The sequence below is a fragment of the Pan troglodytes genome, chromosome 21 (assembly GCF_028858775.2).
Source record: "Pan troglodytes isolate AG18354 chromosome 21, NHGRI_mPanTro3-v2.0_pri, whole genome shotgun sequence".
Lineage (NCBI taxonomy): Eukaryota > Metazoa > Chordata > Mammalia > Primates > Hominidae > Pan > Pan troglodytes.
This window is the reverse complement of record NC_072419.2, coordinates 8895204-8909813: the sequence shown is the minus strand read 5'-3', so window position 1 is coordinate 8909813 and position 14610 is coordinate 8895204. Positions and strand designations below refer to the sequence as shown.

At 42.7% G+C, this 14610-nt stretch overlaps 1 protein-coding gene across 5 annotated transcripts in view; it reads right to left on the bottom strand.

Moving 5' to 3' along the window:
• TGM3 (transglutaminase 3) overlaps positions 1-14610 on the bottom strand; it is a 133260-nt gene that overhangs the window by 67655 nt on the left and 50995 nt on the right. The window contains exon 3 of one of the 5 annotated variants that reach the window (XM_063803238.1): positions 8817-8912. The exons of the other annotated variants lie outside the window; for them this stretch is intronic. The gene's annotated coding sequence lies outside the window, so the exon portion shown is untranslated. The remainder of the gene's footprint in view (positions 1-8816; positions 8913-14610) is intronic. 5 annotated transcript variants of the gene reach the window in all.

Genomic DNA, 14610 nt, shown 5'->3' with positions numbered 1-14610 from the left:
AACTCCTGACCTCAGGTGATCCACCTGCCTCGGCCTCCTAAAGTGCTGAGATTACAGGAGTGAGCCACCACGCCTGGTCGGCTAAATCCTTATTGGTGTAAGTCCTACCTACCACTGGGAAAAAGGAGGTTTTATCCCCATTTGGGAGGTGAAGAAACTGAGTCTCAGAGGTCTTAAGTTATTGATGCCTAGTGTTCTTCTATTGGAACGCTAGGCTTGTGGGAGTTATTTGTATCCTACTGCTCAAGGTCATCGCCAAGGTCTGATTTTTCACACAAAAAAATTTGCGACCTCCGGCATAAATGTGTTAAGTCCAATGTCCATTCCACCACCCTAAGTTGCTTTTGTGCATCAATACACAAATCACATGTATTTTTATTATCGCCATTTATTCTTGTTGTTATTAATTATTTCATAATAATATCCTTCTAGATCTTTGCATTTATTCTGCTTTCTTTGTTTGGCTTTTTAGGACACATTAGCATCTTTTAAAATACAATGTTTGTTTTCTATTTCTTTTTCTTTTATTTTTGAGACGGAGTTTCACTCTTGTAGCCGAGGCTAGAGTGCAATGGTGCGATGTTGGCTCACCGCAACCTCTGTCTCCTGGGTTCAAGCGATTCTCCTGCCTCAGCCTCCCAAGTAGCTGGGATTACCGGCACGTGCCACTACTGACGGTTAATTTTTTTGCATGTTTGGTAGAGACGGGGTTTTGCCATGTTAGCCAGGCAGGTCCCAAACTCCTGACCTCAGGTGATCTGCTTGTCTCGGCCTCCCAAAGTGCTGGGATTACAGGCATGAGCCACCGTGCCTGGCAGTGTTTGTTTTCTGATCAACATACTTAAGGTTATAAATTTTACCCCAGATATTATTTTTGCTGCATCCATGGGTTTTGATATTTCCAGTACGTATAATAGTATCAAAACCTATTTCATTAATGATATTTCATGAATACCTTCATTATCATTCAGTTCTAAATATTTTATGATTTCCACTGGGTTTTCTCTCTAGCCCATGGATTATTTATAAGGATGATTTTTACTGTCCAAAACTGTTACCTATTTTTTGAATAGATAATATGTACACATAAAACAAAATTCAAGAAATAAAAAATGCAGAAAAAAGTCTCTCAGAAGCTACAACTGTTTGAGCCCACGCATGTGACAGAATGGAAAAGGCAAAACTGTAGGGACAGAAAACAGGTCAGTGCTGTCAGGGGCTGAGGGTGGTGCCACGGCTGGCTATAGAGGGACAGGAGAAAATTAGGGGTGACGGAAGCAGTCTATATGTGCATTGCTGTGTGCCCCCATGGCTGCATGCATTTGTCAAAACTGGGGGAAATGTATACTAAAAGGGGCGAATAGCAGTGTATGTAAATTATACCTTAATTTAAAAAAGTAAGTCTCCCTCCCCTCTCCTGCGCCCCAGGCACCTTGATTCTCTCCATAGAGGCAACCACTGTTACCAGCTTCTGAAGTATAATTTTATGGGCTATTTTATTCATTTTCAAGTGTATACCTATTTTTTAGACACAAATGGCAACATTATTTATTAATAATTTTTTTCTTTTTTAAAAAAAGCTGTATTGAGGTATCACACCATATAATTCACTTATTTAAAATGTATGATTTAGTGCGTTCACAGTTATGTGGACACCACCACAATCAATTTTAGAATATTTGTGTCTCCCCCAAAGAAACCCCTTACCCTCCCATCCTTAGACAACAACTCATTTCCCCTGTACCTAGGCAACTAGTAATCTACCTTCTATCTTTATGGATTCGCCCATTCTGGATATTTCATGTCAGTGGAATCATACCATACTTGGTTTGTTTAGAGAGAGGTGGTATCCATTAGCACCTGGCTTCTAGATTCAATAGATACCAAGTTATTTGGTAAAGGTGGGGGCTATAAGATCTCTCCAGTGTAAAGATACATTTATTGTTTGTAATTAGTAACAAAACTGTGGGGTGATATTTTGAGACTATAAATATTCTGTTTCCTGACAGCATATCATCTAATGGTTTTAGTGTTCATTGAAGATGCTTGTGTAAATCAGTGAGACATTGGGATTACAAAGTAGTCATTTTCTATTACTATCATATCTTCAGAAATTATTTAGTTCATAGTATTTCTAATTCAGACGTATTGTACACAGTTTGTTCTTCTGTTTTGTGTTTGTACCTCTTTTCTCTCACTATGAAAGTCTTGGTTCCTGATAACAAATAAATGTTTTCTTTTATTTTAAATATAATTAATCATATCAACATATTTACATTATCCTATAATGTACATTATAATGGTCCGGAAGTCTTATCATACCTAAAATGTTTCACATTACAGTACCAAATAGGAATGCTGGATCATAGGATAAAAGCATATATGATTTTGTTAAATAATACCAGATTCACCCAATAGGGTTTTACCATTTCGCATTCTTGCCAGCAATGTAAGAGTTTCTATTTTCTTATCGCCTCATCAGTATAGTGTGTTGTTAAGCTTTTGAATTTTTGCCAAATAGATGAGAAATGGTATATCTGTGTAGCATATATTTTAAAAACTTTTCTATTATGGAGATTTGTGAACATCCACAAAAATAGAATAGTGTAACCAATCCCATGAACACCATCATTTAGCCCCAGCAACTACCAACCCAACCACCAATGCCTCCTCCGTTTATTCCCTTCTCTCAAATTATTTTGAAACAAATCCCAGATAATATTTTTCTTTTCTTTTTCTTTTGTTTTCTTTCTTTTTTTAAATTTAAATTTAATTTTTTTATTATACTTTAAGTTCTAGGGTACACGAGCTCAACATGCAGGTTTGATACATAGGTATACATGTGCCATGTTGGTTTGCTGCACCCATCAACTCCTCATTTACATTAGGTATTTCTCCTAATGCTATCCCTCCCCCAGTCCCCCACCGCCCAACAGGTCCCAGTGTGTGATGTTCCCCACCCTGTGTCCAAATGTTCTCATTGTTCAATTCCCACCTATAAGTGAGAACATGCGGTGTTTGTTTTTCTGTCCTTGTGATAGTTTGCTGAGAATGATGGTTTCCAGCTTCATCCATGTCCCTGCAAAGGACATGAACTCATCCTTTTTTATGGCTGCATAGTATTCCATGGTGTATATGTGCCACATTTTCGTAATCCGATCTATCATTGATGGACATTTGGGTTGGTTCCAAGTCTTTGCTATTGTGAATAGTGCCGCAATAAACATACGTGTGCATGTGTCTTTATAGTAGCATGATTTATAATCCTTTGGGTATATACCCAGTACTGGGATTGCTGGGTCAAATCGTAATTCTAGTTCTAGATCCTTGAGGAATCCCCACGCTGTCTTCCACAATGGTTGAACTAGTTTACAGTCCCACCAACAGTGTAAAAGTGTTCCTATTTCTCCACATCCTCTCCAGCATCTGTTGTTTCCTGACTTTTTAATGATTGCCATTCTAACTGGCATGAGATAGTATCTCATTGTGGTTTTGATTTGCATTTCTCTGATGACCAGTGATGATGAGCATTTTTTCATATGTCTGTTGGCTGCATAGATGTCTTCTTTTGAGAAGTGTCTGTTCATATCCTTTGCCCACTTTTTGATGAGGTTGTTTGTTTCTTGTAAATTTTTTTGAGTTCTTTGAGGATTCTGGATATTAGCCCTTTGTCCGATAGGTAGATTGCAAAAACGTTCTCCCATTTTGTAGGTTCCCTGTTCACTCTGACGGTAGTTTCTTTTGCCATGCAGAAGCTCTTTAGTTTGATTGGATCCCATTTGTCTATTTTGGCTTTTGTTGCCATTGGTTTTGGTGTTTTTAGTCATGAAGTCCTTGCCCATGCCTATGTCTTGAATGGTATTGCCTAGGTTTTCTTCTAGGGTTTTTGTGGTTTTACGTCTTAAATTTAAGTCTTTAATCCATCTTGAATTAATTTTTCAAGGTGTAAGAAAGGGATCCAGTTTCAGCTTTCTACATATGGCTAGCCAGTTTTCCCAGCATCATTTATTAAACAGGGAATCCTTTCCCCATTTCTTGTTTTTGTCAGGTTTGTCAAAGATTAGGTGGTTGTAGATGTGTGGCATTATTTCTGAGGCCTCTGTTCTGTTCCATTGGTCTATATATCTGTTTTGGTACCAGTACCATGCTGTTTTGGTTAGTGCAGCCTTTTAGTATAGTTTGAAGTCAGGTAGCATGATGCCTCCAGATTTGTTCTTTTTGCTTAGGATTGTCCTGGCAATGTGGGCTCTTTTTTGGTTCCATATGAACTTTAAAGTAGTTTTTATCAGTCCTGTGAAGAAAGTCATTGGTAGCTTGATGGGGATGGCACTTAATCTATAAATTACTTTGGGCAGTATGGCCATTTTCACGATATTGATTCTTCCTATCCATGAGCACGGAATGTTCTTCCATTTGTTTGTGTAAACTCTTTTATTTCATTGAGCAGTGGTTTGTAGTTCTCCTTGAAGAGGTCCTTCACATCCCTTGTTAGTTGAATTCCTGGGTATTTTATTCTCTTTGCAGCAATTGTGAATGGGAGTTCACTCATGATTTGGCTCTCTGTTTGTCTGTTAATGGTGTATAGGAATGCTTGTGATTTTTGCGCATTGATTTTGTATCCTGAGACTTTGCTGAAGTTGTTTATCAGCTTAAGGAGATTTTGGGCTGAGACGATGGGGTTTTCTAGATATACAATCATGTCATCTGCAAACAGGGACAACTTGACTTCCTCATTTCGTAATTGAATACCTTTTATTTCTTTCTCTTGCCTGATTGCCCTGGCTAGAACTTCCAACACTATGTTGAATAGGAGTGGTGAGAGAGGGCATCCTTGTCTTGTACTGGTTTTCAAAGGGAATGCTTCCAGTTTTTGCCCATTCAGTATGATATTGGCTGTGGGTTTGTCATAAATAGCTGTTATTATTTTGAGATATGTTCCATCAATACCTAGTTTATTGAGAGTTTTTAGCATGAAGCACTGTTGAATTTTGTCAAAGGCCTTTCCTGAATCTATTGAGACAATCGTGGTTTTTGCCATTGGTTCTGTTTATGTGATGGATTACTTTTATTGATTTGCATATGTTGAACCAGCCTTGCATCCCAGGGATGAAGCCAACTTGATCGTGGTGGATAAGCTTTTTGATGTGCTGCTGGATTTGGTTTGCCAGTATTTTATTGAGGATTTTTGCATGGATTTTCGTCAGGGATATTGGTCTATAATCCTCTTTTTTTGTGTGTCTCTGCCAGGCTTTGGTATCAGGATGATATTGGCCTCATAAAATGAGTTAGAGAGAATTCCCTCTTTTTCTATTGATTGGAATAGTTTCAGAAGGAATGGAACCAGCTCCTCTTTGTACCTCTGGTAGAGTTCCGCTGTGAATCCATCTGGTCCTGGACTTTTTTTGGTTGGTAGGCTATTAATTATTGCTTCAGTTTCAGAGCCTGTTATTGGTCTATTCAGGGATCCAACTTCTTCCTGGTTTAGTCTTGGGAGAGTGTATGTGTCCAGGAATTTCTTCTAGATTTTCTAGTTTATTTGCATAGAGGTGCTTATATTATTCTCTGATGGTAGTTTGTATTTCTGTGGGATTGGTGGTGATATCCCCTTTATCAGTTTTTATTGTGTCTATTTGATTCTTCTCTCTTTTCATTTTATTAGTCTTGCTAGCAGTCTATCAACTTTGTTGATCTTTTCAAAAAACCAGCTCCTGGATTCATTGATGTTTTGAAGGGTTTTTTATGTCTCTATCTCTTTCAGTTCTGCTCTGATTTTAGTTATTTCTTGCCTTCTGCTAGCTTTTGAATTTGTTTGCTCTTGCTTCTCTAGTTCTTTTAATTGTGATGTTAGGTTGTCAATTTTAGATCTTTCCTGCTTTCTCTTGTGGGCATTTAGTGCTATAAATTTCCCTCTACACCCTGCTTTACATGTGTCCCAGAGATGCTGGTACATTGTGTGTTTGTTCTCATTGGTTTCAAAGAACACCTTTATTTCTGCCTTCATTTCGTTATTTACCCAATAGTCATTCAAGAGCAAGTTGTTCAGTTTCCATGTAGTTGTTCGGTTTTGAGTGAGTTTCTTGATCCTGAGTTCTAATTTGATTGCACCGTGGTCTGAGAGACAGTTTGTTGTCATTTCTGTTCTTTTACTTTTGCTGAGGAGTGCTTTACTTCCAATTATGTGGTCAATTTTAGAATAAGTGCGATGTGGTGCTGAGAAGAATGTATATTCTGTTGCTTGGGGGTGGCGAATTCTGTAGATGTCTATTATGTCTGCTTGTTGCAGAGCTAAGTTCAGGGCCTGGATATCCTTGTTAACCTTCTGTCTCATTGATCTGTCTAATATTGACAGTAGGGTGTTAAAATCTCCCATTATTATTGTGTGGGAGTCTAAGTCTCTTTCTAAGTCTCTAAGGACTTGCTTTATGAATCTGGGTGCTCCTGTATTGGGTGCCTATATATTTAGGACAGTTAGCTCTTCTTGTTGAATTGATCCCTTTAACATTATGTAATGGCCTTCTTTGTCTCTTTTGATCTTTGTTGGTTTAAAGTCTGTTTTATCAGAGACCAGGATTGCAACCCTTGCTTTTTTTTTTTTGCATTCCATTTGCTTGGTAGATCTTCCTCCATCCCTTTATTATGAGCCTATATGCGTCTTTGCATGTGAGATGGGTCTCCTGAATACAGCACATTGATAGGTCTTGACTCTTTATCCAATTTGCCAGTCTGTGTCTTTTAATTGGGGCATTTAGCCAATTTACATTTAAGGTTAGTATTGCTATGTGTGAATTTGATCCTGTCATTATGATGTTCGCTGGTTATTTTGCCTGTTAATTGATGCAGTTTCTTCATAGCATTGATGGTCTTTATAATTTGGCATGTTTTTGCAGTGGCTGGTACCGGTTGTTTCTTTCCATGTTTCGTGCTTCCTTCAGGAGCTCTTGTAAGGCAGGCCTGGTAGCGACAAAATCACTCAGCATTTGCTTGTCTGTAAAGGATTTTATTTCTCCTTTACTTATGAAGCTTAGTTTGGCTGGATATGAAATTTGGGGTTGAAAATTATTTTCTTTAAGAATGTTGAATATTGGCCCCCACTCCCTTCTAGCTTGTAGGGTTTCTGCCAAGAGATCAGCTGTTAGACTGATGGGCTTCCCTTTGTGGGTAACCCGACCTTTCCCTCTGGCCGCCCTTAACATTTTTTCCTTTATTTCAACCTTGGAGAATCTGACAATTATGTGTCTTGAGGTTGCTCTTCTCAAGGAGTATCTTTGTGGTGTTCTCTGCATTTCCTGAATTTGAATGTTGGCCTGCCTTGCTAGGTTGGGGAAGTTCTGGATAATATCCTGAAGAGTGTTTTCTAACTTGGTTCTATTCTCCCCATCACTGTCAGGTACACCAATCAGATGTAGATTTGGTCTTTTCACATAGTCTCATATTTCTTGGAGGCTTTGTTCGTTTCTTTTTACTCTTTTTTCTCTAACCTTGTCTTCTCACTTTATTTCATTAATTTGATCTTTAATCACGGATACACTTTCTTCCACTTGATCAAATCAGCTACTGAAGCTTGTGCATGTAGTTGTCATACCACGGTTTTCAGCTCCATCAGGTCATTTAAGGTCTTCTCTACACTATTTATTCTAGTTAGTCATTCATCTGATCTTTTTTCAAGGTTTTTAGCTTCCTTGCAATGGGTTCGAACATCCTCCTTTAGCTCGGAGAAGTTTGTTATTACCGACCTTCTGAAGCCTACTTCTGTCAACTCGTCAAAGTCATTCTTCATCCAGCTTTGTTCCATTGCTGGCGAGGAGCTGTGATCCTTTGGAGGAGAAGAGGCACTCTGGTTTTTAGAATTTTCAGCTTTTCTGCTCTGGTTTCTCCCCATCTTTGTGGTTTTATCTACCTTTGGTCTTTGATGTTGGTGACCTACAAATGGGGTTTTGTTGTAGATGACCTTTTTGTTGATGTTGATGCTATTCCTTTCTGTTTGTTAGTTTTCCTTCTAACAGTCAGGTCCCTCAGCTGCAGGTCTGTTGGAGTTTGCTGGAGTTCCACTCCAGAGCCTGTTCCCCTGGTATCACCAGCAGAGGCTGCAGAACAGCAAATATTGCAGAACAGCAAATATTGCTGCCTGATCCTTCCTCTGGAAGCTTCATCCCAGAGGGGCAGCCACTTATATGAGGTGTCTGTCGGCTGCTACTGGGAGGTGTCTCCCAGTTAGGCTACACGGGGGTCAGGGACCCACTTGAGGAGGTAGTCTGTCCATTCTCAGAGCTCAAATGCCATGCTGGGAAAACCACTGCTCTCTTCAGAGCTGTCAGATAGGACGTTTAAGTCTGCAGAAGTTGTCTGCTGCCTTTTGTTCAGCTATGCCCTGCCCACAGAGGTGGAGTCCAGAGGCAGTAGGCCTTGTTGAGCTGTGGTGGGCTCCACCCAGTTCAAGCTTCCTGGCCACTCTGTTTACCTACTCAAGCCTCAGCAATGGCAGACGCCCCTCCCCAAGCCAGGCTGCCGCCTCGCAGATCGATCTCAAACTGCTGCGCTAGCAGTAAGCAAGGCTCCATGGGCATGGGGCCCACTAAGCCAGTCACAATAGAGAATCACCTTGTCTGCCAGTTGCTAAGACCTTGGGAAAAGCGCAGGATTTGGGTGGGGAGTGTCCTGTTTTTCCAGGTAGTCTGTCACGGCTTCCCTTGGCTAGGAAAGGGAAATCCCCCAACCCCTTGTGCTTCCCAGGTGAAGTGACGCCCTGCCCTGCTTCAGCTCACCCTCCGTGGGCTACACCCACTGTCTAACCAGTCCCAGTGAGTTGAACCAGGTACCTCAGTTGGAAATGCAGAAATCACCCATCTTCAGTGTTGATCACGTTGGGAGCTGCAGACCGGAGCTGTTCCTATTTGGCCATCTTGGAATGCCCCCTAATTATTTTTTAAATTAAGTATTAATTACAAATCTTTGTGTCTAAAAAATACTTAATTTTTAAAATAATTAATAAATAATAATTACTAATAATATTTTATATTATTATATAAGTAATGTTATGTTTATATATGTCTATATAATTTATATAACATAAATATAATATTACACTATGATAATAGTTTATAATAATTTTTAATAATTAAAAATAATAATACTTAATTTAAAAATAATTAATACTATTCTGCATTCCTTTTGCTACCTCTGCCTCCCAGGTTCAAGCAATTCACCTGCCTCAGCCTCCCGAGTAACTGGGATTACAGGTCCCCACCATGATGCCCAGCTATTTTTTTTGTATTTTTAGTAGAGATGGGGTTTCAATATGTTGGTGAGGCTGGTCTCAAACTCCTGACCTCAGGTGATCCACCCACCTTGGCCTCCCACAATGCTGAGATTACAGGCATGAGCCACTGTGCCCGGCCTTGCAAATTGAATATCTTGAAGATACTTTTCTATGTTTTTTGTTGTCATTGCTGTTGAGACAAAGTCTCACTCTATCACCCAGGCTGGAGTGCAGTGGCGCAACTTCAGCTCACTGCAACCTCCGCATCCCGGATTCAAGTAATTCTCCTGCCTCAGCCTCCCAAAGTGCTGGGATTACAGTTGTGAGCCATTGTGCCTGACTGCCATGGCTTATTTTTAACTATTTTGCCATTTCTAATTTTATTGCACTGTCGTTAAAGATCACGGGCTAGTTGAACAATAGTTATTTTGTCTAAGGACAGGAAAGACGTGTGTGGCTCTCTGTACAGAGCACTGCAGAATCATGGACTATCAGACCATCGCTACCTCCTCTGGCTGATGAACTCCAGGCTCAAAGATGGTATCCTCTAAGGTTTCCTGGACTCCCTCTCCTATTGCGCCTTTGGCTGCTCTCTTTACTTCACAGCCTGCTGGTGCTGTGCAGCAGTTTGCCACTAGGCTATGCTGCTCCAGGGCAAGGGCCTGGCCTTGACCTTCTCAGGGCCTCCCCAGTCCCTGAGAGGGCGTGGGCCCTCCGAAGATCAGCTGAGCACAGGATCAGGGTGGGAAGAATGCGCACAGGCCAATGCGTTCATGTGCATTTGATTATGGTTCAGGGAACTTTGTTGTCATTTGTTAAAAACCAAATGTACAAGGTAGGTTTAGAAACCAAAGACAAGGCCTGATGGGGAGCGGTGGCTCACACCTGTAATCCCAGCACTTTGGGAGGCCAAGGCAGGCCCGTCGCTTGAGCTCAGGAGTTTGAAACCAGCCAGGGTAACCTGGTGAAACCGTGTCTCTACAAAAAATACAAAAATTAACTGGGCATGGTGTTGCGCACACAGCTACTTTGGAGGCTGAAGCGAGAAGATCACTTGAGCCTGGGAAGTCAAGGCTGCTGTGAGCCTGGATTGCACCTCTGCACTCTGGCCTGGGTGACAGAGTGAGACCCTGTCTCAAAACAAACAAACAAACAAACAAACAAACAAACAAAGCAATGCAAGGCCTTCAAAGAGAAAGGAAATAATATAGGTCCTTATGAAATCCTGGCAACTCCAGAACTCGGATGGTGGTTTTCCCTTTCATCTCAAATTTGCAGCCAGGGTTTTTCTCCTCATACTAGAGCAACCTCTATTTTAGTTACAAGGAAACTTCTAAAAGTAGTTGATTTTTCTAAAAGCCAATTCACAGACGAATATTCTGAATTAGGACAGATCCTTCACAAGTCTCCACAGTCTACTCTGATTACTGAAAATAAATTACCTTGAGCACATGTGCTCGTCTACCTGGGAGCTACTGTATCTGCTAGAATCCACCAGCACTGCCTGGAAAGCTTAGGGGGCTCCGGCAAAGCTCACTTCCCACCTCTCTAAGTCGCTGCTCAAAATCCCACTGAAAAAGTCAGGCTGGCCTTATGCTTAAGCCTGGACGTGATTGGATACACTGTGATGTCTTCCAAGTTAGAGTTCAGTGGTCAGGCTGAGCACAGTGGCTCACCCCTCTAATCCCAGCACTTTGGGAGGCTGAGAGAGGCAGAGAGCTTGAGCTCAGGAGTTCAAGACCAGCCTGGGAAACATGGCAAAACCTCGTCTCTCCAAAAAAATACAAAAATTAGCCAAGTATGGTGGCATGCATCTGTAGTCCCGGCTCCTTGGAAGGCTGAGGTGGAAGGATCTCTTAAGCCTAGGAGGTCGAGGCTGCAGTGAGCTGTGAGAGTGCCACTGCACTGCAGCCTGGACAACAGAGCAAGACCCTGTCTCAAAAAACAAAAAAATAGGGTCAAGTGGTCACAGGAGAAGCTTGCTAAAATGACATGATTATAATTATCCATTGCCAAACTAAAACCATCTAATTGTCTTTAATATTCCTGGGTTGTGATAGGGAAGCTGGGTTAAGTAGGGAGTGAACGAGGTACGTAATATTAACAACCCCTCCCTTAAGTCTGTATATAGCAGGCAGATGTGACTAAAGAAAGCCCTACTTTGGGAGCACTATTTATTAATCCACTTTTCACTTTAATCCGGAAAGTATTCTAAAATGCTGAGTCCTTGCTAGCCATCAAGTGCATGGGTGTTGATGAAGTCCATCTCTCTAAACCTTGGCTTCCTCTTTTATAAAATGGAGAAAGTTCCTTCTATTTCCCAAGTTTCTGGGAGACTGAGAGAGATCACAGATAGAGATATCAGCCATAGAGAAGATTCCTTCAATAACCACTGTGCTTGTCAAATGAGGGCCTCTGATTCTCTTGCTGTAATGATGAGGAAGTTTTCCATCCTAGCCCCTTGACACTCAGTCCATTGAATGAAAATAATCTATGAACTTTCTAGCCAGCATCATAGTAACACCAAATGAAATAATGGATGGATAAGGGTGTTGGACCATATAAAACAGTGTAATGACATTGCCACCTCCCTCCTTTCACATCCACACACCCCTTTCTTCCTGGGTAATTCAAACCTGTCCTTCATAACTCAGTGCTACCTCCCCCAGGAAGCCTTCCTGGAGTGCCCAGCCTCAGTTTTCAGGACCGTCTGGGCTCCCAGAGCCTCTCACACGACACTGTGATGGCATGTTTGCTCATCTGCCGCCTCCTCTGGTCTGGAGGCTAAAGGGCAAAGTCTGCGTCTTTCCTGTTGGCATCCTGTGGCGGGGTGTGGTTTCTGGCACAGGGTGGGCATGCAGTAAGTGCTTGTTGACAGATACTGATGGCCTTGAAGGTATTGTTAGGAGCAGAAGGCTGTAAGGCCGGGCGTGGTGGCTAATGCTTGTAATCCTAGTACTTTGGGAGGCTGAGGCAGACAGATTGTTTCAGCCCAGGAGTTCGAGACTAGCCCTGGCAACATGACAAAACTCTACTAAAAATACAAAAAAATTTAGCTGGTCAAGGCAGCATGTGCCTGTACTCCCAGCTACCCAGGGGGCTGAGGCAGGAGGATTGCTTGAGCCTGAGATATGGAGGTTGCAGTGAGCTGAGATTGCATCACTGCATGCCAGCCTGGGTGACAGAGTGAGACCCTGTCTCAAAAAAAAAGATAAATAAATAAAAAGAGGAGAGGGCTCTATCTCACGAAGTATGGCTTTCACAGAGTCTTCCTCCATCTCTTGTTTGTTTGTTTGTTTGTTTGTTTTTAGAGACAAGGGTCTTGCTCTGCTGCCGGGCTGCAATGCAATGCCCTGATCATAGTTCACCATAACCTCCAATTCCTGGGCTCAAGCGATCCCCCTACCTCAGCTTCCTGAGTAGCTGGGACTATAGGTGCTCACCACCGTGTCTGGATAATTTTTTTATTATTTTTGTGGAGATGGGGTCTTGCTGTGTTGCCCAAGCCAGTCTTGAACTTGTGGGTCAAAAGGTCCTCCCGCCTCGGCCTCTCAGAGTGCTGGGATTACAGGTGTGAGGCATCGCACCCGGCCCCTCCCTTATCTCCTGACCAGATGTATTCTCGCCTTGCTCAGAACAACCCAGAGTTATTTTCTGCTGTCTTCTCTCCCACAACTTGCAGCAAGGCACTTCACCCCCCTGGGCCAGGTGAGCACAGCACTGCTCACCTGGTGAGGAGCCAAGAGATGGGAGGTGCTTTGAAGGGACTGAAGGAGACGGGCTCGCAGATGGAAAAGGCAAGACCTCTTGCTTCTTTCCCCACCTACTTTTTTCCTGTGGCACCAGGAACACATTGTAGAGACTGAGTCAGGATTAGTTCTCAGCTGACTGTGTGCTTCCCTCCCTGCTCTGGAATATCTGGCTCTTCCCTGGGCTGATTTCTCCTCCACAGAGGCCCCCAGTCATTCTCACTGGCTTCCTGTGGGTAACACACACCTTGGCGATCTCCCAGCATCCTCCAAGACAGTGGTTCTCAAACCTCACTACACACTGGGATCACTGGTGCACATTCCAAGAGACTTCTCTGCAGCCCTGCTCCAAGAATTCTGATTTGATCAGTGTGTTATGGGGCCCGTGCCTGACCCAAGTTACATAGGCCACAGCTGGGCTCACTTTAGAGGAGGCTAACATATCACTGAGAAATCAAACCAAATGGCCTTCAGAATGCCTCTAGCCTGTAACGTATTTAAGCACGTTTCCTGCTCCCCAGACACGTAGATCTTAGAAACAGATGCTGAAATGGCCGTTAGAGGTCATCTGACCCAACCTCTTCACTCAAGGATTGGGAAACTGGGGCCCAGAGAAGGTATGTGACCTGGCAGGACCAGGACTTGAACCCAGGTCTCCTAACCCTGGGTTAGGAGGTGAGCTCTCCCTTCATTAACCCAGGCCGCCTTTGGGGATAGTGCAGAGCTTTAGGGCATTAGGTAGGGGAGATTCCGAACATTGCTTTCAAATGAACTACTAAAGCTCAGAATAAATCTCCATTCACCACTGCAGAAGCCCATGGCTCCAGAAAGCACAGTTGTGCACCTTGGCCAAAGCTGTTCATGGCTGTTGTCCAGACTGTTATAAACAGAAAAATGCTGGAACTGGTGGAATTAGGAAGGCATCAATCAGGGCTGGTGTTGAGCCCCAGCTCTACCATTTACGAGTTGATTGACCTGGGATAAATTACTTCTGTGAGCTTCAGTTATCTCATCTGGACAACTGAGTAGATGGTGGCACCATGATGATGACGTAGCCCAAGACAAAACCTGGGAGTCATCCTGGATCCCTCTAACTCCCCACCCCTCAGAGTCATCAGTCACCAAGTCCTGATGGTTTCTAACTCCTAAATCAATTTCTTCAGCGCATCCATTTCTGTTTCTCCCGGCATTGTCCTAGCTTAGCTGCTATTCTCACTGCTGTGAATCACTGCTGTTCCCAGCTCATCTCCCTCCTCTAGTCCTACCCCCTCCAGCCCGCCCTCCACACCAAAACCAAAGTTTCCCTTAGAAATGGGACATCTGGCTGGGCATGGTGGTTCACACCTGCAATCTGAGCATTTTGGGAGGCTGAGGCGTAAGATCACTTGAGGCTAGGAGTTTGAGACCAAACTGGGCAATATATGGAGACCCATCTCTATGTAAATAAAAAATAAAAAATTAGCCATGGTGATGCATGCCTGCAGTCCTACCTACTCAGGAGGCTGAGGACAGAGGATCAATTTAGCCCAGGAGGTTGAGGCTGTAGTGAGCCGTGATCACACCCTGCACTCCAGCCTGCGCAACAGAGAGACCCTGTCTTTAAAA